Here is a 24,764-nt window from a genome sequence, read left to right on the forward strand (position 1 = left end):
AGAAGAGAATTTGACAGTCAACAGGTTGAATTCACATTTTCCTCTCTCATTTATGAGTTAGAAGCTCAGAGAAAGTGACCAGGTCCAGTTAATCTTTGGATTCCCGTTTCTAACATCATACTTCATACACGTTAACTCTGTAAGTCACTGCTGATTGAACTGACTAGACCTTATGTGTCTCAGGATTATAACCTTACAGTTTCAGTTTTTCACATGCCAGGCATTCTCCCTCTAACCTCAAAAGACTCAAGGTTTCCCTTACATATAACTTAGGGAGGCTGACTGAGACTGTGTATAAAAGTCTGTAACATTTTAATAATTCAAGTGAATGCTATAAAATACATTTCATGACTATCATGTAGCAGAGAAAACCCAAAAGAAAAAGGCTCATTTGTCATGAAGTCTGAGCCTAATTTTAAAGTTTATCTTTTATATAATAATGGCTGCAGGACAAAAAAAAATTCTAGAGTTTGGAGAAAATTGGTTTTCATTCAGATAAGTTGTAATAAAATCCTAGAAAATGAGAATTATATGATATTGAAAGTGAAAGTCACTCAGTTGTGTCCAGCTCTTTGTGACCCCATGGACTAAGAGGAGATTTGATTTCCCAATGAAGAAGACAGGATTTCTCTTGCATCTGTTCCTAGTAATTTCTTATTTTGTTGGGTGGTAGACTCATCTTTGTTTTGTTATCTACATGATAAAAATAGGGAATAAAACCATGTGACCACAAGAATTCTGCTGAATCAACTATTGTGAGATGGATACTGGGAACATACCGAAGAGGGATGTATTTTGGCCTCTTTGAGATGATTAAATCATCCAAAAAGTAGTTATATCTTGCCTTAAAAATGATAGAAAGATTTCTATCTGTATCTACTGCCAGGTAGGACATGTCTGTGAAATGATTGTTCTCTGATGCATATTGTTACAAATACTGGAGAGTTAACTCGCTGTGGAAGTTATTATTAGTTTTGAGGGAATTGGTAAGTATCTCCCCAGTTTTCCCCTCCTGAATTCTGAATCAATGACATGGACAAAAGAATGAGGCAGATGGAGACAAAAGGGGGCTCTTGGAGAATATATGGTGAGAACAGACTTCCTGATTCTGAGTCCTAGAATTAAGCATATGTTATCTCCCACTCACTCTGACTAAAAAGCAAGTTTGAGACCTTTACCACTGAGTTTTCCACATGATCCATCAGGGCAGATTCTCTACAGGCAGGCAGATCCTAAAAACGAAAGGGACAGGAAGGAACCCCACTTGCCAGGTCCTTCTCTGAAACTCACCAAGCTTTAAATCATTCTACTCTGCAAAGAAACAGAAAGGAAAGAAACAGAGAAGGGAAAATATCCTTTCTGAAGGAGAGGAGGAGTGGGGAATGAGTAAGAGCAGTCCCTATCCCTGTCAGCACCACCAGATTATGTGTTTACAATTGGTGCACTCTTGAGAGTATCTGCTCTTCAGAAAAGCATTTGGGGGAGTGAAGGAGAATAATAGAGAGCTTCTATGGAAGTTAGTTCCCTAAGAACTAAATTAAGATTTTATTCTAGTGATGGTTTTGGCTTTGTAAGTCACTTTGTAACTGTCCTTTTTAATTTACCTCTTCACACCAAAATAATTGTTGTTTAACTCTATCACAGAATTTTCCCCCCACAATTTTGGGTGCTTCAAACCATGCTATTACTATTACCTCAATAATAATCATTTCCCTAGAATGTATTATTTGGTATGTCAAATATCCTACAATGTTTAAACTCTTAATAATATTCCCTAATAAATACAACATTAGCCCTACTTACTATTCAATTTCTAATATTTATATTTGCCAGCTGAGGAATGAAAGATCTGCAAAGGGTCTTCTTAAATATGGATGCTGATGAAGAAGACGGAGGGAAGGAATGGTGAGGGGTGGGATGTGAGCTGAGAAGACTTTCCTGAAATCCAACAGAGAAGATTCAAGAAGCTTCAAGAGGAATCAAAGTTCAAGAAGTGGTCAAGATGTTGATGTTGAATGGTTAAGCAAAATAAGGACTAAGATAGATAACTGCCCCTGGCAACTAGGAAGTCGGTGCACACCCCAAGGAGAGTCTGAGCAGAGTAGAGGGATTCAAGCAACCTGTAGAGGGTTAAAGAGTAAATGAGCTATAGAAATGGAAACCACACTACTATAGAATGCAGGTTTCCATTTCTAAAGATTTAGCTATTAAAAGAATAAAGTACAAAGTGTTACAGGAAAGGTTAGGTTAAGGGGAAATTAATATTCTTTCATAAAAATTGCTGTACTAAATAAATATACTCTATAAACCCATAATAATTAGTAAAATGTGTTCTACTTAATAGTATCATATAATAAAGAACTAATTTCTGTCCCAATAATTAGAGTATGCAATATAAAATGGGGCTAAATGCAATTAAAAAGTAACATATGAAAGAGATAAAGAACGTTCTAAGTGGGCCAGGGATTTTGCAAAAGGCTCTGTGAAGGCAGTAAGCCCTGTGTTTTCCTTAAAATTAGTTACAATACCAACAAAAGAGACAAAAGGAATGTTGATCAAGACACTCTACAAGTTGCATTTTTAAAACATGCAATCAAATTAAAATTTCCCCCGTCCCCTGCTCCTTTTTCAGAAATCCCAAACAATTGCTCAGACTCAACCCTTATTCTTTTCCTTCAATAGACTACCAAATCGAGAATTATGAGAGAAATGAGACATGGGTCAATTTAGAGTACATAAAACAGATTGAATTGGTTCATAATTTTTTTTTCTTTTTTCCTTCCCAAGCACATAATTACAATATATCACATACATGAGACACTGGTTTAAGTACCTTACCAACTGATTTTGTTTCCTGTTTACCAACAGCAAACCTGTAAGGAAAACACCTCTATTATGTCCATTTTACAAATAGTAAAATTGAGGCACAAACTAAGTAAATTACCCAAGGTTATCCAGCTAGGAAGTAGCACACCTGTGGTTCAAACTCAGGCAGTCCGGTGCCTGGGCTGATTCAATCAAGTGCCACTCCACGCTGCCTTTTTCTACTGCCTTTAATCATTTTCCATCTTTTTGAAAATCGAAGTCAAAGTAATATATGCTCATGATCTAAAACATTCAAAAGTACACTATTTCTTGGCATACTCACTAACTCTGCTGTGAACAGCTGTGTGTTTAACAATGCGGAGAGGATATGGGTGAGCAGACTGATGCAGCTTTCTATAAACACTTGTCAAAAAATTTCCTCCTTTTGGCTTTACTTCTCATTCCTGACCTTGCTCTCTATCAGTTAGGGTTCCATATTCTCTCTAGGGATCACCAAGGATATTAGCTGACATTCCCCACCCCAACCCACCACACACGTACTGAAGCTCCTTCCTCCTTCTGGGCTACAATTACCCTCAGCTTCTATTTCATCTTTCAACTTGCTCCCATTTTCTTCCTATTACTAAATATTTTTTTTGAAATTCACTCTTGACATCTAGCCCAATTCTCATTTCCTATGTGTTTAATCCCATTTTGTGTTCCTTTTATTTTTCATAAAATCGCAGCTTGAACTGGAAATCACAGGAAAGATTTTGTAAGAGATATCAGTGATATTTAACTATATTTATGGGCTGAAAACACTGATTTAGATGAGAAGCAGAGAGGAAAAATACAGGAAAATTTGAGAATAGTTGATAAAACAATTTCTAAACAGACGATAGGGAGTGGATTCAGTGTATAAACAAAGAAGTTGCTTAGGAAGAAAAAAATAATTCATTCAACAAACATCTATTGAATTTCAACTGTGTGCCAGGCAATGTCATAATCACTGGGAGATAGAGCAGTAAAGAAAACAAACAAGCATCTTTTTTAATGCATCTTATATTCTGGGAAAGATTGACGGCAGGAGGAGAAGGGGATGACAGAGGACGAGAGAGTTGGATGGCATTACTGACTCGATGGACATGAGTCTGAGCAATTTCCAAGAGATGGTGAAGGACAGGGAAGCCTGGCATACTACAGTCCATGGGGTTGCAAAGAGTCAGACATGACTGAGTGACTGAACAACAACAACATCCTTGGGGGAGAAGACAGACAATGAAAAAAGAGGTGAATATACCAAAAGTTTTATTGTGGTAAGCACTATGGAGAAAATAAGATGTGAAAGGGAAATAGATAGTGATCAGTAGGATTAGATGCTTGGGAGCAATTTTAAATACAGTGATCAGAAAGGACTCACTGAGAAGAAAATGTTTGAACAGCAACCTGAAATAAGTAAAAGGAAAGACAGGCAAATAACCTGGGGAAGACTATTGCAGGCAGAGAGCAACAAGGCAGAGGCCTAAGGCCAAAGCAAGTCCATCATATTCAAGGAATAGCAAGGAGGCAGATAAGTGAGAAGAGTAGTCAACCTTAAAGGCAATAGTGCACCCATCTGTAAAGAGCCTTATAGGCTATTGTAGAGACGTGGGCTTTTCTTTAAGGTGTAATGGGGCTTCCCTGGTGGCTCAGATGGTAAAGTATCTGACTGCAATGCAGGAGACCCAGGTTCAATCCCTGGGTAGGAAAAATCCCCCACAGAAGAAAATGGCAACCTACCCCAATATTCTTTCCTGGGAAAACCCTTGGTCAGAGGAGCCTGGAGGACTACAGTTTATGGGAACAAAGAGTTGGACATGACTTAGTGACTAACAGGCTTCCCTTGTAGCTCAGTTGGTAAAGAATCTGCCTGCAGTGCAGGAAACCTGGGGTCAATCCCTGGGTTGGGAAGATCCCCTGGAGAAGGGAGTGGCAACCCACTCCAGTATCCTTGCCTGGAAAATCTCATGGACAGAGGAGCCTGGTGAGCTGCAGTCCATGGGGTCGCAAAGAGTTGGGCACAACTGAATGACTAACACTTACTTACACTTAGTGACTAACACATTCACTTTACTTTCACTTTAGGATGTGATAGGAAGAAGACAGTGGAAAGGTTGGGGTAGAGAATGTGATCTGATTTACAATTTTGACAGGATGATTCCAGATGTTGTGCTGAGAATAGATTGTAGGGCTCCAAGGGCAGAATAAAAAAAGGACAAACTAGGAGATTATTACAATAATCCAAACAAGAGATGATAATGACTTCGCTGGCAAGGGTGATGCCAAAATCTGGGGCCTGAACAGCCAGAAGGGTAGAGTCATCATCAACTGGCAAGGGGAATACCCTAGAGCAGTGGAACTTGGTAGGAAAGGTCAGGAGTTTTGATTTCAACATCTTAAGTTTGAGAAATTTATTGGATATCCAAAGGAGATGTTTAGCAGGCAATAAGAAATAAGAGTCTGGCATTTAGGAGAGAAGTTTGGACGGAGATATACAGCAAATAACTGATAAATATCATCTCATTTTCCCTTAATACAAAAAAAAAGGATGAACACTACTATGGACAGTTTTATAATGTAGGGAAGAGGATTTATTAATATTATATTTATTAATATATTTTTTCTCTGTCAAGGCTGAGGCAGTTATATAGTAAAAAAGAAACAGCTTTGGCTATTAACCAGCATTAACTAAAGGTTTGCCTAGTAGCATTGAGAGGCCAGCTGGGCTTGAAAATCCTAAATTTGTGGCAGTTTGGGTTTGTGGTTATATAAGCCTATGTGGTAAAGCATAGGAGATATATGTTGAATCTGTTAGGGGAAGTGCGCTGACTGAAGCCGCCCACCCTGGCCAAGCACCACAGTAACCATGTGCATGAGTTGTTTTAAGACACAAGGTCCTGGTAAGGAACACGGAATTAATAAGCTACCACAAACCAGAAAAGTTCAGGAAAGGTCAAAAGGCACACCACATGTCCAACCACCTCCCAGAATCCTCCCCTCTGGCATCCATCTTGGCTGAACAAAGCAAGCACCACCAGGAAGGACTCTGAGTCAGAATGACTGGCTAAAGACATCTTCCTGCAACAAATCCATTCAGGGTTAGGGAATGACCGGTGGATGTGGAGGAAGGAAAGGGAGATAGAAAATTGATTCTGGTAATGGTGTCATAGAATTGCTGACCATAGAACCCAAACTAAGCAAGAGGCATATATCATAGTGGTGATGAACTAACTCTCTCTCTCTCTCTCTCTCTCTCTCTCTCTATATATATATATATATATATTACATAATACAAGAAATTGATGTAATACTGGGACTCAAAGGAGCTAGATACCATGTAACAGAAGTTATGTTCTATAACACCAAGATCCTTGATCACCTTTTAAAAAGTACACCACTGTATATACAATTTATAGGACATTTAAGGAAGGAAAATTTTGCAGTAAAATTGGCACTTTTAACAGTTGTGAAATTTCTTTTACTGCTCATATTATCTTTGCTTTTTCATTCCAAACTGGTTTCATTTGACACAAGCCAAAATCCCATGTGATTCTTTCTAAATTTCTTTGGAATTTTTCAACAGACATAAGCATAATAATACAATTGTGGTCAGGCAAGCTCCTTAACAAAGGATAGAATGTCTTCTCATGGCATTCCAAAGAGATGACTTAGTCTCAGCTGAGTAGAGAGCAAGACAAGTAATGGTCTTAGACATGGAAGCTCTCTTTAAGCACCTCTAGGCTTATACTGACATGTTTCAATGAGATAATGATCAATATAGAATCTTTCATTTTCAAAACTCCAAAATTCAAAAGATAAATCCAGAAATGAGTGAATATCTTTCCAATCATGCTTCTAAAATATTGGGGTATCTATAAATTTATAACAGCTGGGTAACAAGAAGGAATTCTCAAATTACATCATGAAGCTCACAGTCTAGCATTAACAAAAACCAGCTCTGGCTGGTTTAAGTCAAAAGGGGACCATATTTGAAGGAGGCCCAAGGAAATAGAAATACAAACAAGAGGTGAACAATGGATCTTGGGGAGGGTAAGAATCAGGGTGGACTGGGAACTAGGAGGCAGAATTCATGAGTCTTTGCTTTAGACAGCTGCCGTCAACACGGCAGAGTTCCAGTTCCCTGAGGCTCTATATCTCTTTGTTCAAATTCTTAGCAGAATGAAACCAAATAGTCAGCCTAGGTTAAATGCTCACCCCTGGATCAAGGGCAGGATGGAGGGGTAATTAAGTTTAGAAATAGAGATATGGTTCTGAGAGACCATTCCTGTGTCCTGGGGACAAAGAAAGAGAACTCTTGAACCATTAGAAGAGCCATTAGAAGTTTATACTACTGAGAAAGACAGGCAATATGCCAAGGGTCTTCAAAGGTGAAGGCTACGAAAGGAAAGAAGAGAATGTTAAAGAAAAATAGATAACAAAGAGAATTAAAGTAATCTAAGTATCAGGGGAAAAGATGGTACCTAAACCAAGATGCAGATGGTGACTTGTAGCCATGAATTAAAAGACACTTACTCCTGGGAAGAAAAGTTATGACCAACCTAGACAGCATATTAAAAAGCAGAGACATTACTTTGCCAACAAAGGTCTGTCTAGTCAAGGCTATGGTTTTTCCAGTAGTCATGTATAGATGTGAGAGCTGGACTATATAGAAAGCTGAGCACTGAAGAATTGATGCTTTTGAAGTGTGGTGTTGGAGAAGACTCTTGAGAGTCCCTTGGATTGCAAGGAGATCCAACCAGTTCATCCTAAAGGAAATCAGTCCTGAATATTCATTGGAAGGACTGATGTTGAAGCTGAAACTCCAATACTTTGGCCACCTGAAACAAAGAACTGACTCATTGGAAAAGACCTTGATGCTCGGAAAGATTGAAGGCGGGAGGAGAAGGGGACCACAGAGGATGAGATGGCTGGATGGCATCACCAACTCAATGGGCATGAGTTTGAGTAAACTCTGGGAGTTGGTGATGGACAGGGAGGCCTGGAGTGCTGCAGTCCATGGGGTCACAAAGAGTTGGACACGACTGAGTGACTGAACTGAACTGAAACTGAGATGAGAAGGATAAGGGAGGGTTGAGTCCAAGAGGAAAGAGAGTGTTCAAGGAGGAATAGCAGCGTGTGCAAAGAGTTTGGAAGTAGGAAGGTGGGGGACATTTTACCCACTTGTAGATATTAGTATCCTCTTCGTGGATAACAGCCTTGTCTGTATCAAAGGGGTAAACTTCATTGGTAAACCAATGAAGTTATGAGCCATGCTATGTAGGGGTACCCAAAGATGAATGAGTCATAGTGAAGAGTTCTGATTAAACATGGTCCACAGGAGGAGGAGAACTCCATGAACAGTATGAAAATTCAAAAAACATGACACTGTAAGATGAGCCTCCCAGGTTAGAAGGTGTCCAAAAAGCTAAGGAGGAAGAGCAGAGGGAATTACTAAAAGCTCCAGAAAGAAAGCAGCAGCTGGGCCAAAGTGAAAATGATGCTCAGTTTTGAATGTGGGTGGTGGTGAAAGTAAAGTCCAATGTTGTAAAAGAACGATATTGCATAGGAACCTGGAATGTTAGGTCCATGAACCAAGGTAAGTTGGAGGTGGTCAAGTAAGAGTAAACATCAACATCTTAGGAATTGGTGAGGTGAAATGGATGGAAATGGACGAATATAATTCAGATGACCAGCGTACCTACTACTGCAGGCAAGAATTCCTTAGAAGAAATGGAGTAGCCCTCATAGCCAACAAAAGAGTCCAAAAGGCAGTACTTGGATGCAATTTCAAAAATGATAGAATGATCTCAGTTTGTTTCCAAGGTAAACCATTCAACATCACAGTAATCCAGGTCTATGTTCCAACCACTAATGCTGAAAAAGCTGAAGCTGACCAGTTCTATGAAGACCTATAAGACTTTCTAGAACTAACACCCAAAAAAGATATGTTTTTCATCACAGGGGATTCAAATGCAAAAAGAGTAAGTTAAGAGATACCCAGAATAACAAGGCAACAACTAACAAGGGTTTTGTGAAGAGAACTCTATGATCACAACAAACACCCTTTTCGAAAACCCAAGAGACGACTCTATACATGGACATCACCACATGATCAGTACTGAAATCAGATTGATTATGTTCTTTGCAGCCAAAGATGGAGAAGTTCTACACAGCTAGCAAAAACAAGACTCAGAGCTGACTGTGGTTCAGATAATGAGCTCCTTATTGCAAAATTCAGCCTTAAATTGAAGGAAGTAGGGAAAACCACTAGGCCATTCAGATATAACCTAAATAAAATCTCTTATGATTATACAGTGGAGGTGAGTAATAGATTCAAAGGATTAGATTTGGTAGACAGAGTGCCTGAAGAACTGTGGAAAGAGGTATGTAACACTGTACAGGAGGCAGTGACCAAAATCATCCCAAAGAAAAAGAAATGAAAGAAGGCAAAGTGGTTGTTTGAGGAGGCTTTACAAATAGCTGAGAAAAGAAGAGAAATGAAAAGCAAGGGAGAAAGGAAAAGATATACCCAACTGAATGAGAGTTCCAGAGAACAGTAAGGAGAGATAAGAAGGCCTTCTTCAATTAGCAAGGCAAAGAAAGAGAGGAAAACAGAATGGGAAAGACTTGAGATGTTTTCAAGAAAATTGGAGACATCAAGGGAACATTTCATACAAGGACGGGCATGATAAAAGTCAGAAACAGCAAGGACCTAAAAGAAACAGAAGAAATTAAAATGTGGAAAGAATACACAGAACTATACAGAATGGTTCTTAATGACCTGGATAAAACACAATTGTGTGGTCACTCACTGAGAACAGGATATGCTGGAGTGTGAGGTCAAGTTGGCCTTAAGAAATTTTATTACAAATGAAGTTAGAGGAGGTGATATAATTTCAGCTGAGCTATTTAAAATCTTAAAAGATAATGCTGGTAAGTGCTGCACTCAGTACGTCAGCAAATTTGCAAAACTCAGCAGTGGCCACAAAACTGGAAAAGGTCAGTTTTCATTTCAATCCCAAAGAAGGGCAATGTCAAAGAATGTTCAAACATTCTTTGTGCAGTAGCACAATTGCTCTCATTTCACATGTTGGCAAGATTATGCTCAAAATCCTTCAAGCTAGGCTTCAATAGTATGTGAACTGAGAACTTCCAAATGTACAAGCTGGGTTTCAAAGAGGCAGAAGAACCAGAGATCAAATTGCCAACATTTGTTGCATCATGGAGAAAGCAAGGGAATTCCATGAAACCATCTACTTCTGCTTCATTGACTATGCTAAAGCCTTTTATTGTGTGATCATAACAAACTGTAGAAAATTCTAAGAGAAATGGGAGTACCAGACCACCTTTCCTGTTTCCAAAGAAACCTGTATGCAGGACAAGAGGCAATAGTTAGAATCAGACATGGAACAGCTGCTGCTGCTGCTAAATCACTTCAGTCGTGTCCGACTCTGTGCGACCCCATAGATGGCAGCTCACCAGGCTTCCCCGTCCCTGGGATTCTCCAGGCAAGAACACTGGAGTGGGTTGCCATTTCCTTCTCCAATGCATGAAAGTTAAAAGTGAAAGTGAAGTCGCTCAGTCATGTCCGACTCTTAGCGACCCCATGGACTGTAGCCTGCCAGGCTCCTCCATCCATGGGATTTTCCAGGCAAGAGTACTGGAGTGGGTTGCCATTTCCTTCTCCACATGGAATGGCTAACTGGTTCAAAATTGGGAAATGAGTACGATAAGGCTGTATATTGTTACCTGCTTATTTAACTTATATGCAGAGTACATCATGTGAAATACCAGGCTGGAAGAATCACCAGCTGGAATTAAGATTGCTGGTAGAAATATCAATAACCTTGGATATGTAGATGATACCCCTCTAATGGCAGAAAGGGAAGAGGAACTAAAGAGCCTTTTGATGAGCATGAAAAAGGAGAGTGAAAAAGCTGTCTTGAAACTCAACATTCAATAACACTAAGATCATGGCATCTGGTCCCATCACTTCATGTCAAATAGAAGGGGAAAAAGTGGAAGCAGTGACAGATTTTATTTTTCTGGGCTCTAAAATCACTGTGGATGGTAACTGCAGCCATGAAATTAAAAGACGCTTGCTCCTTGGAAGGAAAGCTATGACAAAACTAGATTGCATATTAAAAAGCAGAGGCATCAGTTTCCAACCAAGGTCATATAAGTCAAAGCCATGGTTTTTCCAGTAGCCGTTTACAGATGTGAGAGTTGGTTCATAAAGGGGGTCAAGGAAATGATGCTTTCGAATTGTGGTGCTAAAGAAGACTCTTGAGAGTCACTTGGGCTTCAAAAATATTAAACCAGTCAATCCTAAAGGAAATCAAACCTGAATATTTATTGGAAGGACTGTTGCTGAAGCTGAAGCTCCAATAATTTGGCCACCTGATGTGAAGAGCCAACTCACTGGAAAAGTCTTGATGCTGGGAAAGATTGAAGGCAAACGGAGAAGAAAGGGGAAGAAGAAAAGATGGTTAGGTAGAATCACAGACTCGACGAACATAAATTTCAGCAAACTCCAGGAGATAGTGGAGGACAGTGTAGCCTGGCATGCTGCAGTCCATGGGGTCGCAAAGGGTCAGATGTGACTTAGCGACTGAACAACAACAACAGATGTCAGTATACCCAGAACAGAGTAAAGTGATATGAAATGGGAAAGTTAGTGAAAAGCAACTTGGACCATGTAAAGGATGTTGGACTTGATTCTGTAAGCAATAGGGAGCTGTAAGAGTAGCTGACCGGATCAGATACAGCTTTTTAAAGATAATCCTAACTGCTGCTGATTTAGTCACAATGACCTCTGGGCCACTAGGCACTGAAGGATGAAGGGCTTTAGAATCAGAGAGTGTGGGGTTAGAGGCCTTGTGCCACTAGCTGATTATATGATGTTAAAGAAGAAACTTAATCATCTGAATCTTAATTTTAGATTAATTAGCATATGGAAAATGCAAATACCAATACCTATCTTTCAGGGTTATAGTAACTCTTAATAAGCATAAAGTCCGGAACATGTAAACCATAAGTAGCAGTTATTGTTACTTCTCATATTATTATCTTTTCTATTTTTTATATTGCCACTTAGTTTTCCCTCATCTTCTGATTTGGTTGACATTTATTGGATATTTATTGTATGTCATGCAAAGATGAATATTTTACAAGCATTTTCTCATCTAATCTTCAAAACAGTTCCCTAGGCCAAGTACTGGGGCTTCCCAGGTGACTCAGTAGGTAAAGATTCTGCCTGCAATGTCAGAGATGCAGGAGACGTGGATTCGATCCCTGGGTCAAGAAGATACCCTGGAGGAGGCCATGGGAACCCACACTCCAGTATTCTTGCTTGGAGAATCCCATGGACTGAGGGGTCTGGTGGGCTACAGTCCATAGGGTCACAAAGAGTAGGACACGACAGTGACTAGGCACGAGGTCAAGTATTAATGTTATCCCTTTTTTGAAGAGATAGATACTAAAATGTACAGATTTGAGCAAGTTTATCAATATCAGACTTTTAGAAAAAGACCTATATGCTCCTTGAGAGCAGAAACAAGTTTTAAGTTTCTACCACAGGGTCTAGCCTAGTACAATATAGGCTATATTGTGGATATATGTGGATATATATAAGTGGATAATAATTTTGTATTGGATCAAAAGTGAAAGTGAAAGTGAAGTCACTCAGTCGTGTCCGACTCTTTGTGACCCTGTGGACTGTAGCCTACCAGTCCGTGGAATTTTCCAGGCAAGAGTACTGGAGTGGGTTGCCATTTCCTTCTCCAGGGGATCTTCCCAACCCAGGGATTGAACCCGGGTCTCCCACATTTCAGGGAGATGCTTTACCATCTGAGCTACCAGGGAATCCCCTGGTGGGGTATTGGATCAAAGAGTGGATGAAATTCTCATTTAAAATTCCAGACAATGTAAAGAACCCACATAAAAGTCCATAAGAGAGTTAGAGAAATAACTTCTAAAAATATTTTGTTGAACTACAGTTGATTTACAATGTTGTATTAGTTGCAGGTATATAGCAAGAAATAACTTTTGAAGTAACAGCATAAAAATACATTTTGGTCTATTTTTTTTCATTTTGACTATATGAATCAGTGTATCAGGTAGCTGTTCCTGAGGAAGAAAGCACTCCAAAACAATAATTTAAAACAATAACTGTTTATTATAATTCACAATCCAGTAGGTAGTCTTTGTGGTTCTTCTAATCAGTACCAGCTTGACTGATCTCTGCTGAGTTTTGCCATGCAGCTGTGGGCAGCTGGCCAGTTGGCTGGCAGCTAGATAATCCAGTACGGTGTATTAGTTTCCTTTGCTGCTCTAAATATTGCCATAAACTTAGTAGCTTAAAATGGCACAAATTTACTATCTTGTGGCTAGGAAGGTCAGAAGTTTTGACTGGACTAAAATCAAGGTATTACACCTTCCTAGGCGGCACTAGTGGTTAAGGAACTCACTTGACAATGAAGTAGACATAAGAGACAGGTTCCATCCCTGGGTCGGGATGGTCCCCTGGAGGAGGGCTTGGCAACCCACTCCAGAATTCTTGCCTGCAGAATCCCACGGACAGAGGAACCTGCAGGCTATGATCCATGCAGGCACAGAGTCAGACACAACTGAAGTGATTTAGGACACAAAATCAAGGTATTAGCAGGACTGCGCTCCTTCTGGAGACTTTAGAGGAGAGTCTGTTTCCTTGCCTTTTCTAGATTCGAGAGGTCACCTGCATTCCTTGTCACATGGCCAGCAGGAAAGTATCATCAGTCTCTGACTTCCACCCTTGCTTCCGTTCTCACCTCTCTAGCTCTCACCTTTCTGTTTCTCTCCTATAAGAGATACAATGGGATTACAGTGAACCCTCCAGATAATTCAGGATAATCTCCTCATGTCAAAATCCTTAATCTAATCACATATTTGAAGTCTTTTTTGTCTTGTAAGGTAATATATTTATAGGCTCTGGGGCTTAGGATGTGGATATCTTCGTGTGGAGGGGGCTTATTTTGCTTCCCACAGATGCCTTTCCTCACATTTCTGGCAGCTGTCAGCCTGTCAGTCAGGATGCCTGGGTTCTCTTCCCCTCGCACGATAGCTCAGGCTCATAAAACATGATGACTTGGGGCTCTAGCTCAGCAAGAAGTCAGGCTCCAGCAAACAAGTACTCCTCATGTCTCTGCTAGTATCACATTTGCTTATGTCTCTTTAACCAAAGTCACACGGGCTACTCAGATTCAAGAGGTAGAGAAATATACTACAGCTCTTTATAGGAGGATCTGTAACATCACCTTAAAAAGACTTGAATGCAAAGAGGGAAAGAATTTGTGGTGATTTTACAATCCACCATAACTAGCATAATACATGAGAGAAATCTTCTAAGACCAGTCCATCACTAGTTAGAACAAACCAAATCTTTGTACAGTTGTTTCCTCTGTCTAGAATGCTCAAAACACATTCATATCTGTTTATATCCTTGTTATCATGGCTTAGATGTAATCACCTCCAGGATGCCTTCTCTTTGCGCTTTTACCATACTCAGTTCAGTTCAGTCACTCAGTCGTGTCCGACTCTTTGCGACCCCATGAATCGAAGCACGCCAGGCCTCCCTGTCCATCACCAATTCCCGGAGGTCACCCAGACTCACGTCCATTGAGTCAGTGAGGCCATCCAGCCATCTCATCCTCTGTCGTCCCCTTCTCCTCTTGCCCCCAATCCCTCCCAGCATCAGAGTCTTTTCCAATGAGTCAACTCTTCACATGAGGTGGCCAAAGTACTGGAGTTTCAGTACTTACCCCTAATACAGCGCTTAACACAGTGTATTGAAATTACCTGTTTATTTTTCTCCCCTTCAACCTAGACTGTAAGCTCCTTGTGGACAGCAAATGGATCTTAGTAGTTCTTGCTTTCCCAGTGACTTAGTAATGTACCCTGTATGAAGTAGGTTAGTTAGAATTTGTTGAAAAAAAATGTATGAACAAGTGATCTATAAACTCCATCCCTCACATACTACTGCTGCTGCTAAGTCACTTCAGTCGTGTCCGATTCTGTGCGACCCCATAGATGGCAGCCCACCAGGCTCCCCCGTCCCTGGGATTCTCCAGGCAAGAACACTGGAGTGGGTTGCCATTTCCTTCTCCAATGCATGAAAGTGAAAAGTGAAAGGGAAGTCGCTCAGTCGTATCTGACTCTTAGTGACCCCATGGACTGCAGCCTACCAGGCTCCTCCATCCATGGGATATTCCAGGCAAGAGTACTGGAGTGGGGTGCCATAGCCTTCTCCCACATACTACTAATGTTTCCTTAAAATATAATTATATTTAATGAATCTTTAATCCTTAATTTTTTCTACATTGGAATCTGGACTTTATTAATAAACTAAATAGGAAAGAAAGGAATGACTTGTATAAAATAATAGTTGCAGGAAAAGTTTTCCTTGGAATAAAAAGTTAAATTATGATTTTAGAAGCTTAATATCACAAACTGATTGTATGATATTTAGGAAATCCACAGTTTCTCACCAAGGGTGCTGATTTGCTAAACAAGAGATTTCTGAGGCTGTCTTCAGTTGGATGGCCAGTCAAAATTAGGAACCCAAGGCTAACTTAACTGGAATTCCTTCAAACTAAATACAAAATAAAAACCAAGGTCTTTTGGAATATTTCCAGAAAGGTCTTACGGGGCTGCCTGATTGCTGTTAATACATAATGCAGATAGCAAGTATTTCCAAAATTACATGACTCAAGGGCTAAGACTCCAGCACTGCAGACACAACATGAGTAAGCAGGCTGCTCCAAATTGCCAGTGGAATTAAGAAATCAAAAAGGAGATGGTGAGTTACAAGAAACAGCTTGTTTGTGCGAGAAAGTATTCTGCATGCCTGTAAGCAAGAAAGCCAGCTGTAATGTGAGTTAAAATAAACTGTACAGTTGGTTAATATGATGAAATAAGAAGAACCAATCCCTACGTTTATTCTCCAATATAATGTTACAATGGACAACACCTGGAATATGTGTGGATGCCCTGTATTTTTATCTCAGGGAATGAACATTTTTATAACCTGAGTTGTAAAGGACAAAAATGAATAAAAACAGCATTTAAGTCCAAAGGGAATCAAGTAAATATCTTCAGAGTGTTTCTATCCCAATGGTAAAACTGTCACTGTTAATGCACTGACTATTTTATAGAAGCTCAGTTAATCATGCCTTGAAACAGATAACTTATTCACAACAGTAACAATAAACTCTGGGCTTTTTGAATTTCTTAATTCTGAGTCTTCAAATAGACTATACCCTAAAAGGGACATTCATGTTTATTTGAAATTCATTTATGAAATACCCACCCAGGCAAGTTGATGCAGCAAATAAATTGTCACTAATGTTGAATTTTCATATTTAAAAACCCAAAGACTTCATTGTCTTAGTCCTCACAATAACCATGAGAGGTTTATTATTATACTCATTTTTCAAATATAAAATGTAGGGAAGAACAGTTAGCTAACTTGTCCAAGGTCATATTGTTATCCTATAATATACCTAAATTTAAGCAAGTGATTCCGGAACCTATTTTCATAACCATAGTACTACACTGCTTCTTACAGTGTACTATGGCCCTCCTTCTAAACTGAATATTTAGCATGGATAACAGTTGTTTCAACTTAAATATTTCTCCAGTTTATGTTAAGTGTGAAGTTAATTAGCCTTTTCCTTGAAAATTCATGGAAAACATATATAAAGTAGTGGTTTCCTGGTTTTACAATTTCTCTTAAAATAGTTTTACAATTGCCACATAAACCAACAGTTTTTGTTGTGGCTCAGTTGCTAATTATGTCCAACTTTTTGCAACCCCATGGACTGCAGCATGCCAGGCTCTTCTGTCCTCCACAATCTCCTGGAGTTTGCTCAGATTCACAGCCATTGAGCCAGTGATACTATCTAACCATCTCATTCTCTGCTGCCCTCTTCTCCTTTTGCCTTCAGTCTTTTCCAGCATCAAGGTCTTTTCCAATGAGTCAGCTGTTTGCAGCAGGTGGCCAAATTATTGGAGCTTCGGCTTCAGCAGCAGTCCTTCCAATGAATATTCAGGGTTGATTTCCTTTAGGATTCACTGAATTAATCTCCTTGTAGTCCAAGGGACTCTGAAGAGTCTTCTCCAGCACCACAATTGGAAAGCATCTATTCTTCAGCACTTGGCTCTCTTTATGGACCAACTCTCACATCTATACATGACTACTGGAAAAACAATAGCTTTGATTATATGGACCTTTGCTGGTAAAGTTATGTCTCTGGTTTTTAATATGCTGTCTGGGTTTGTCATAACTTTTCTCCCAAGGAGCAAACATCTTTTAATTTCATGGCTGCAATTACCTTCCACAGTGATTTTGGAGCCCAGGAAAATAAAATGTGTCACTGTTTCTACTTTTCCCCTACTATTTGCCATGAAGTGATGGGACCAGATGCCATGATCTTAATGTTTTGAATGTTGAGTTTCAAGCCAGCTTTTTCACTCTCCTCTTTCAGCCTTATCAAGAGGTTCTTTAGTTCCTCTGCTTTCTGCCATTAGAGTGGCATCATCTGCATATCTGAGGTTATTGATATTAACTATGAGAGGCAAGTATAAATCTGAATCCACAAACTCAGATGTGTAAGAAATAACATTTATTCACTATCATTGTTTTTATTTAAATCCTTGTTTAAGCCTCTCTTTTGTTTAGCTGACAAGAGATCCATTAAGGAATTATGGTACATCCATTCTCCAGGATTGTTAGAGGGCCAAAGTCTTACACAGCACAGGATTATTTGGGGTAGGGGTGAGGGGAGTCCCTTAGTCATTATTCAGTATTTCCTTATCACATTTCCAAAGCTTCCTGTAAGTCTTGATTGCTCTGCTACTTCCATGGCACATGTGAGGGTGTGAGAATCATAGGCAAGGTTGGGAGGCCCCATACATGGACCATTCTTGCCTGATGCTCCAATTTCAGAGATGTTGCCATATCTCCAGGATATATGGTTAGAAAATGTGCAAGCTTACTCTCTGAATACATACTTCTGATCATAGGCTTCCAATTTCTCTCCAGACTATTTTCTTCTAGATCTCAAAGGGGCCTCATTTTCCCTCATCTCTTTTAAGAACACCTGGCATAAACTCTTTAAAATTGAGTGTAGGTATTTATAAAAGCATCTTGAACTCAAAGAATTTCTTCCTTACACTGTAAAAAAAATCCATGTGGCAAGAAATTGCTAAAGTTCAAGTTCTCTCCTTAAAAAGGAAGGATGAAATAAATGCATCTGTACAAATTAATATTTCAATGAATCATCCTTCCCTCAAGTTACAATTGAAATGGTGAAGTCACAGAATTCCACCCCATACTCTCACCAAAGGCTCTCTGGGAGCATTCAAACTATTAAAGAAGAATAGGTAATGTCACTCAGCTATTTAAATGCTTCTGTATTTTTTAAACTCTGTTTATTTCTATACATGGATCTTCCAACTTAAAATATCTGCTACTAATTATTGTATTTGCTAACATTCATTGAATTTGAGTTTTCACTGTGTCAGGTACTGGGTGAAATACAAACTATTCATTATTCTTACATCATAACATAACATATACCATACCATAATATAACAGTATCCCCTGAGAGCAACTGAATTCTCTCTCAAAGACCTACAAAGCTATGAGGTCCCATGGAAAATAAAGATGAAGTAAAGTTTATTAAATCTCTTAATGATCAGATCTTCCCCATTTAGTGGTCTTTTACTAAAGCTTACAGGGAAGACTATTGGCCTGGGCTGGAAATTAATGAGTGTAGTGTTATTTTACATCCTAATTGACCATCTAGACTGGTGGACCCAAGGAACCATTGATTGCACAAGACTGCTCATTTTGCAGAAATGCTCACTGTAGTCTGAAATGTTAGGGGGAGATCTACAGAGCAGGACAGAAGACAAGTTCCATAGAGGGTTATGGACAAAACCAAATTGTGGATGAATTCCCATGATGGGTTGTCTCTCACAGTCATCAACCTTGAGTACAGTGGCAGCTGAAATATATGGCAGGAGAGAGGAAAGCACACCAGCTCATACTGGCAGCCCCCACTGATATAGGACTAACAGAACGGTATTTGAGCAATGGCAGTAGCATGTAACTCCTGAAAATGACAACTAAACAAATGACCTTAAAAATTAGGAGAATGAACTCTATTAACAAGACATCATTCTCTAATTTTTATGATTTTTCTTGTACTTTTTGTTTTCTCCCAAAGTCTCCTATAATGAATATGCACTGGTATTATAATCAGAAAGCAAGTTTGTTGGTTTTTAATAGCAGTTAGATTTCCAGGCAATCAACTTAACCTTCTAACCTCAAAAGGATAAGTAGCTTCTTACCTTTCCTATTATTCTGTAAACTGATATTCGAAAATCATCCTGACTGGAAGTATAGAATTAAGGAAAAAAAATAAATACAGCCTAATCTGTAGCACTATGAGCCCACATAATGACTAGGCTTTGATTATTTTTTCCCTAATTTGAAAGGAGAATGTCATGAAATAGCAATTGGACAGAGAGAAAGCTTTGAAACAAAAGCATTTTGATATTCTTGATCGAAAAAGTACTATATAAATGGTTAAAGAGATGATACCATTCTTGAACAGGTATGGGGGGAATGCTGCTGCTGCTGCTGCTAAGTCACTTCAGTCGTGTCCGACTCTGTGCGACCCAAGAGACAGCAGCCCACCAGGCTCCCCCATCCCTGGGATTCTCCAGGCAAGAACATTGGAGTGGGTTGCCATTTCCTTCTCCAATGCATGAAAGTGAAAAGTGAAAGTGAAGTCGCTCAGTCGTGTCTGACTCTTAGCGACAGCATGGACTGCAGCCTACCAGGCTACTCCGTCCATGGGATTTTCCAGGCAATAGTACTGGAGTGGGTTGCCATTGCCTTCTCCTATGGGGGGAATAGATCTGTTAATAACTTCCCTGGAAGCAGCCAAGGCCTTTTGTTTGAGAAATAATTATTAACTTCACTGTTTAACATAATGCATTCCTTGGCCTTGATGCTAATTGAAGAAAGTCATAATCTCAGGATATAACTGTGCCAAAATTACAATATGTTCCTGAACCAATGTAGAGAAGTGACAGACTGAATAAATTACACAAGAGCTGACTATATAAATGATGTTGCCATAGTTTTCCAAACAAAAATGTGTGTTCATCTCACAGATTCACTGCCTCAGGCCTGAAATAATAAAAGATACAAGGTCCTTCAACAAATAAGTTATAAGAAAAAGTGATGGATAAGATACTTTAGATGAAGAGAAACTGATAAGGCATATTTAGGGGAAAAATAAGCACAGTCAAAACAAAACTCTTTGACTTGGGACACACATTTGGGTGATGAAACTACAAAAAAAAGATAAAATTAAGAAGCGATTACTATAAAATCCAAAAAGTAGTTACTATTGAGGGGACAGAGGAATATAGAAGGGATGTCTGCAATGACTGATAAAATACTTCTTATTTACCTGAGTGGTTATATCAAGGACATTTACCTTATAATAAGAATTAAAAATTAAATTATTAGCCTTAATAATTAAACTATTTCTTAAAATTAGTATGTCTACACCAAAAAAAAGCCCCACATATATTCAGTAGTAAACCTTACATTTTGTAAATCCCAACAGTGGTTGTCAACTAGAATCACTTTCCCCAGCCCTTTCCCTCATCTAGGGAGGTTTGAAAATTTGGGGTGATGGATAAAGCCAAAATTAGTAGTCAAAATTATTATGAGCTCATTTTTAGTGGTCATTATTACTGGAGGGAGGAGAGGAATTATAGGGGAAAGGTCCATAAACATGCTTCAGACCCAAAACAATCCCTCCCAGAAATGTTAAGAGTGTCACTTGTGTGAAATTAACAGATCAACAATGATCACCTACTGCCCCAATATATCACATATATTTCATAATGTTTGTTTCTGTCCCTTAAGAATGGAAATACCATGTGTGTGAGTATAAAAGAACTATTCTGTCCATTTTTAGGCTGAAGAATTCACTTCAAAGTTCTGCAAAGTGTGGTTTGATTATATATGGTTATGTTCATGAAGTTTAGAATCAGTTTTGAGCAAGTTACTCAATCCTTCTGGAATTCAGTTTACCTATAAATAAAATGGAGGATGAGATGGTTAGATGGCATTACCGACTCAACGGACATGAGTTTGGGTAAACCCTGGGAGTTGGTGATGGACAGGGAGGCCTGGTGTGCTGTGGTTCATGGGTTGCAAAGAGTCGGACACGACTGAGCAACTGAACTGAACTGAACTGATATATAAAATGAGAATAATATTAGTATCTATGTGTATAAATAGCCAACCACCTCAAAACTTACAGCTTACACAAATCAGCATTTCTTATTTCTCAAAATTTGGGCTGGACTGACCTCAGCTGGGCTTCTACAATCACTTGGCTGGGGCTCTGATAGGTTAGGATGGCTTTGCTTGGGATATCTTGGCTCTTCTCCAATGTATCTCATGTCTCCCAGAAAGCTGGGCCAGCCTGTTCACTGGTGGTGGCAGAAGTCCAAGAGACAGAAGAGAAACATAAAAGCTTCTTCTTTTTTTTTTTTTCCAAATCTTCATTTGCATCAAATTTACCTTAGCCTATCGGGTCAGGGTAAGTGACATGGTCAAACCCCAAGTCAGTGTTGAAAGAAATTGTCAAAGGGTGTGGATTCAGGGATGCTCCAGTCAGGAATGTACCTCCCTAGAATTTATGCCCAAAGATGATGGTATTAAGAGATAGGGCCTTTGGGAACCCTCATGAATGGGATTACTGCCTTATAAATGAGAGTCCAGAGGTATTCCTAGCCCCTTCCTCCAGGTGAGAATGCAGAGAACGTACCAGCTGTGGTATCACTGAAGAACTGATGCCTTTGAACTGTAGTGCTGGGGAAGACTTTTGAGAGTCCCTGCTTCAGCAATATGTCAACTGTGAACTTCCAGATGTTCAAGCTGGTTTTAGAAAAGGCAGAGGAACCAGAAATCAAATTGCCAACATCTGCTGGGTCATCGAAAAAGCAAGAGAATTCCAGAAAAACATTTATTTCTGCTTTATTGACTATGTCAAAGCCTTTGACTGTGTGGCTCACAAACTGTGGAAAATTCTTCAAGAGATGGGAATACCAGACTACCTGACCTGCCTCTTGAGAAACCTATATGTATGTCAGGAAGCAACAGTTAGAACTGGACATGGAACAACAGACTGGTTCCAAATAGGAAAAGGAGTATGTCAAGGCTGTATATTGTCACCCTGCTTATTTAACTTATATGCAGAGCACATCATGAGAAACGCTGGGCTAGAAGAAGCACAAGCTGGAATCAAGATTGCCAGGAGAATTGAAACATGTAAAATACCATGTATGAAACAAGATGCCAGTCCAGGTTCGATGCACGATACTGGATGCTTGGGGCTAGTGCACTGGGATGACCCAGAGGAATGGTATGGGGAGGGAGGAGGGAGGAGGGTTGAGGATGGGGAACACATGTATACCTGTGGCAGATTCATTATGATATTTGGCAAAACCAATACAATTATGTAAAGTTTAAAAATAAAATAAAATTAAAAAAAAAGAAATATCAATAAGCTCAGATATGCAGATGACACCACCCTTATGGCAGAAAGTGAAGAGGAAAAGCCTCTTGATGAAAGTGAAAGAGGAGAGTGAAAAAGTTGGCTTAAAGCTCAACATTCAGAAAACTAAGATCATGGCATCTGGTCCCATCACTTCATGGGAAATAGATGGGGAATCAGTGGAAACAGTGTCAGACTTTATTTTTCTGGGCTCCAAAATCAGTGCAGATGGTGACTGCAGCCATGAAATTAAAAGACACTTACTCCTTGGAAGGAAAGTTATGACCAACCTAGATAGCATATTGAAAAGCAGAGACATTACTTTGCCAACAAAGGTCCGTCTAGTCAAGGCTATGGTTTTTCCAGTGGTCATGTATGGATGTGAGAGTTGGACTGTGAAGAAAGCTGAGTGTCGAAGAATCGCTGCTTTTGACCTGTGGTGTTGGAGAAGACTCTTGAGAGTCCCTTGGACTGCAAGGAGATCCAACCAGTCCATTCTGAAGGAGATCAGCCCTGGAATTTCTTTGGAAGGAATGATGCTAAAGCTGAAACTGCAGTACTTTGGCCACCTCATGCGAAGAGTTGACTCATTAGAAAAGACTCTGATGCTGGGAGGGATTGGGGGCAGGAGAAGAAGGAGACAACAGAGGATGAGATGGCTGGATGGCATCACTCGATGGATGTGAGTCTGAGTGAACTCTGGGAGTTGGTGATGGACAGGGAGGCCTGGCGTGCTGCGATTCATGGGGTTGCAAAGAGTTGGACATGACTGAGCGACTGAACTGAACTGGACAGCAAGGATATCAAACCAGTCAATCCTAAGGAAATCAACCCTGAATATTCATTGGAAGGATTGATGCTGAAGCTGAAACTCCAATACTTTGGCCACCTGATGTGAAGAATCGACTTACTGGAAAAGTCCCTGATGCTGGGAAAGATTGAAGGCAAAAGAAGAGGGAGGCAGAGAATGAGATGGTTGGATGGCATCACCAACTCAGTGCATGTGAATTTGAGAAAACTCCGGAAGATAGTGAAGGACAAGGAAGGCTGGCATGCTGTAGTCCATGAGGTCGCAAAGAATTGGACACTACTGAGTGACTGAACAACAGCAACAACAACATGGAATACAGCAATGTCTGAATTCAAGACTGTTTATTTCTTGATAAATTTTTTCAATAGTAGAGACTTCGGAAATTTCACAAAGTTATTGAAAGTTTATTACTTATGTCTGAGTTGACTTAGTTTGAACCTCCTGAAAAACCGCAAAACAAACAATGAGGAAATCAGCATGAAGAACGTGAGTTTTCCTAGAATCTTGTTAACAACAAAATAGACTCTTAGTTTAAAAAATTTAATGTGAAGGTTATTTCTCTCCAATGAATTTCAACAGACAACTCTGAAAACTTTGAACTTGAACCCCAATAAGTTGAAAAGTACATAGAGGTTTCTGAGCAGAGTTCTCCATATGGTCATAAAAGCATATCCCCATTTTTAATTAAAAATTGTGAAATGACATGGTATTACTGGACCTTGAAAATAGCTTGAAAAAGTTTTATGCAAGCAAAAGTTTTCACTGACCCTTCAGAACATGAACTGGCTCTACCCACAGAGCCAGTTATTTATTTTCATGACTAAGCAGGAAATGTGCAGACATGTGTACACAGAAGTATATTCAGTCAGGCTGCATTAGCAGAATGTGTCTGTAAAGGGAGAAGTTTGTGATACCTGGACAATAGGAATACAAAGGCCCTCTCAAGTTAAGTGAACACTAAATAATTCCCTTCCCATCAATTGTTTTACAAACTTTGCTTTCCATCAGAAAATATACAGGCCTTAATATAGATTACATTATCAGCTTTGTTGCTAAAGACTTACCACTACTGTGTCTGAACAAATTAGCACAAATGTTTAAAACAACACTAATCTTACAGTTCTGGACATCTAAATTCCTCAAAGGAAGGTGTCAGCAGGACTACCTTCCTTCAGGAGGCTCTAGAAGATAATGTTTCTTTCCTTTTCTTAGCTTCTAGATACCACTTGCCTTCCTTGGCTCATGGACCCTTCCTCTATTTTCAAAGCCACTGGCATAGCATTTTCAAATCTCTCTCTCTCTCCATCTGCTTCTGTGATCACACCTCCTTTTAGACTCTGACTTTCTTCTTATGAGGATCTTTGTGATTATATTGTGCTCAACTAGATAATCCAGGATAATCATCCCATCTCAAGATACTTAATCACATCTGGAAAATCTCTTTGAAATGTAAAATAGCACATTCACAGTTTCCAGAAATT

The 24,764-nt window shown here is 39.5% G+C and overlaps 1 long non-coding RNA gene across 3 annotated transcripts in view; it reads right to left on the bottom strand.

The window, feature by feature from the left end:
• Positions 1 to 24,764, bottom strand: part of LOC133260621 (uncharacterized) — a 305,372-nt gene that overhangs the window by 265,620 nt on the left and 14,988 nt on the right. The window lies entirely within an intron of this gene.

This window comes from Bos javanicus, chromosome 14 (genome assembly GCF_032452875.1).
Source record: "Bos javanicus breed banteng chromosome 14, ARS-OSU_banteng_1.0, whole genome shotgun sequence".
Taxonomy (NCBI): Eukaryota; Metazoa; Chordata; class Mammalia; order Artiodactyla; family Bovidae; genus Bos; species Bos javanicus.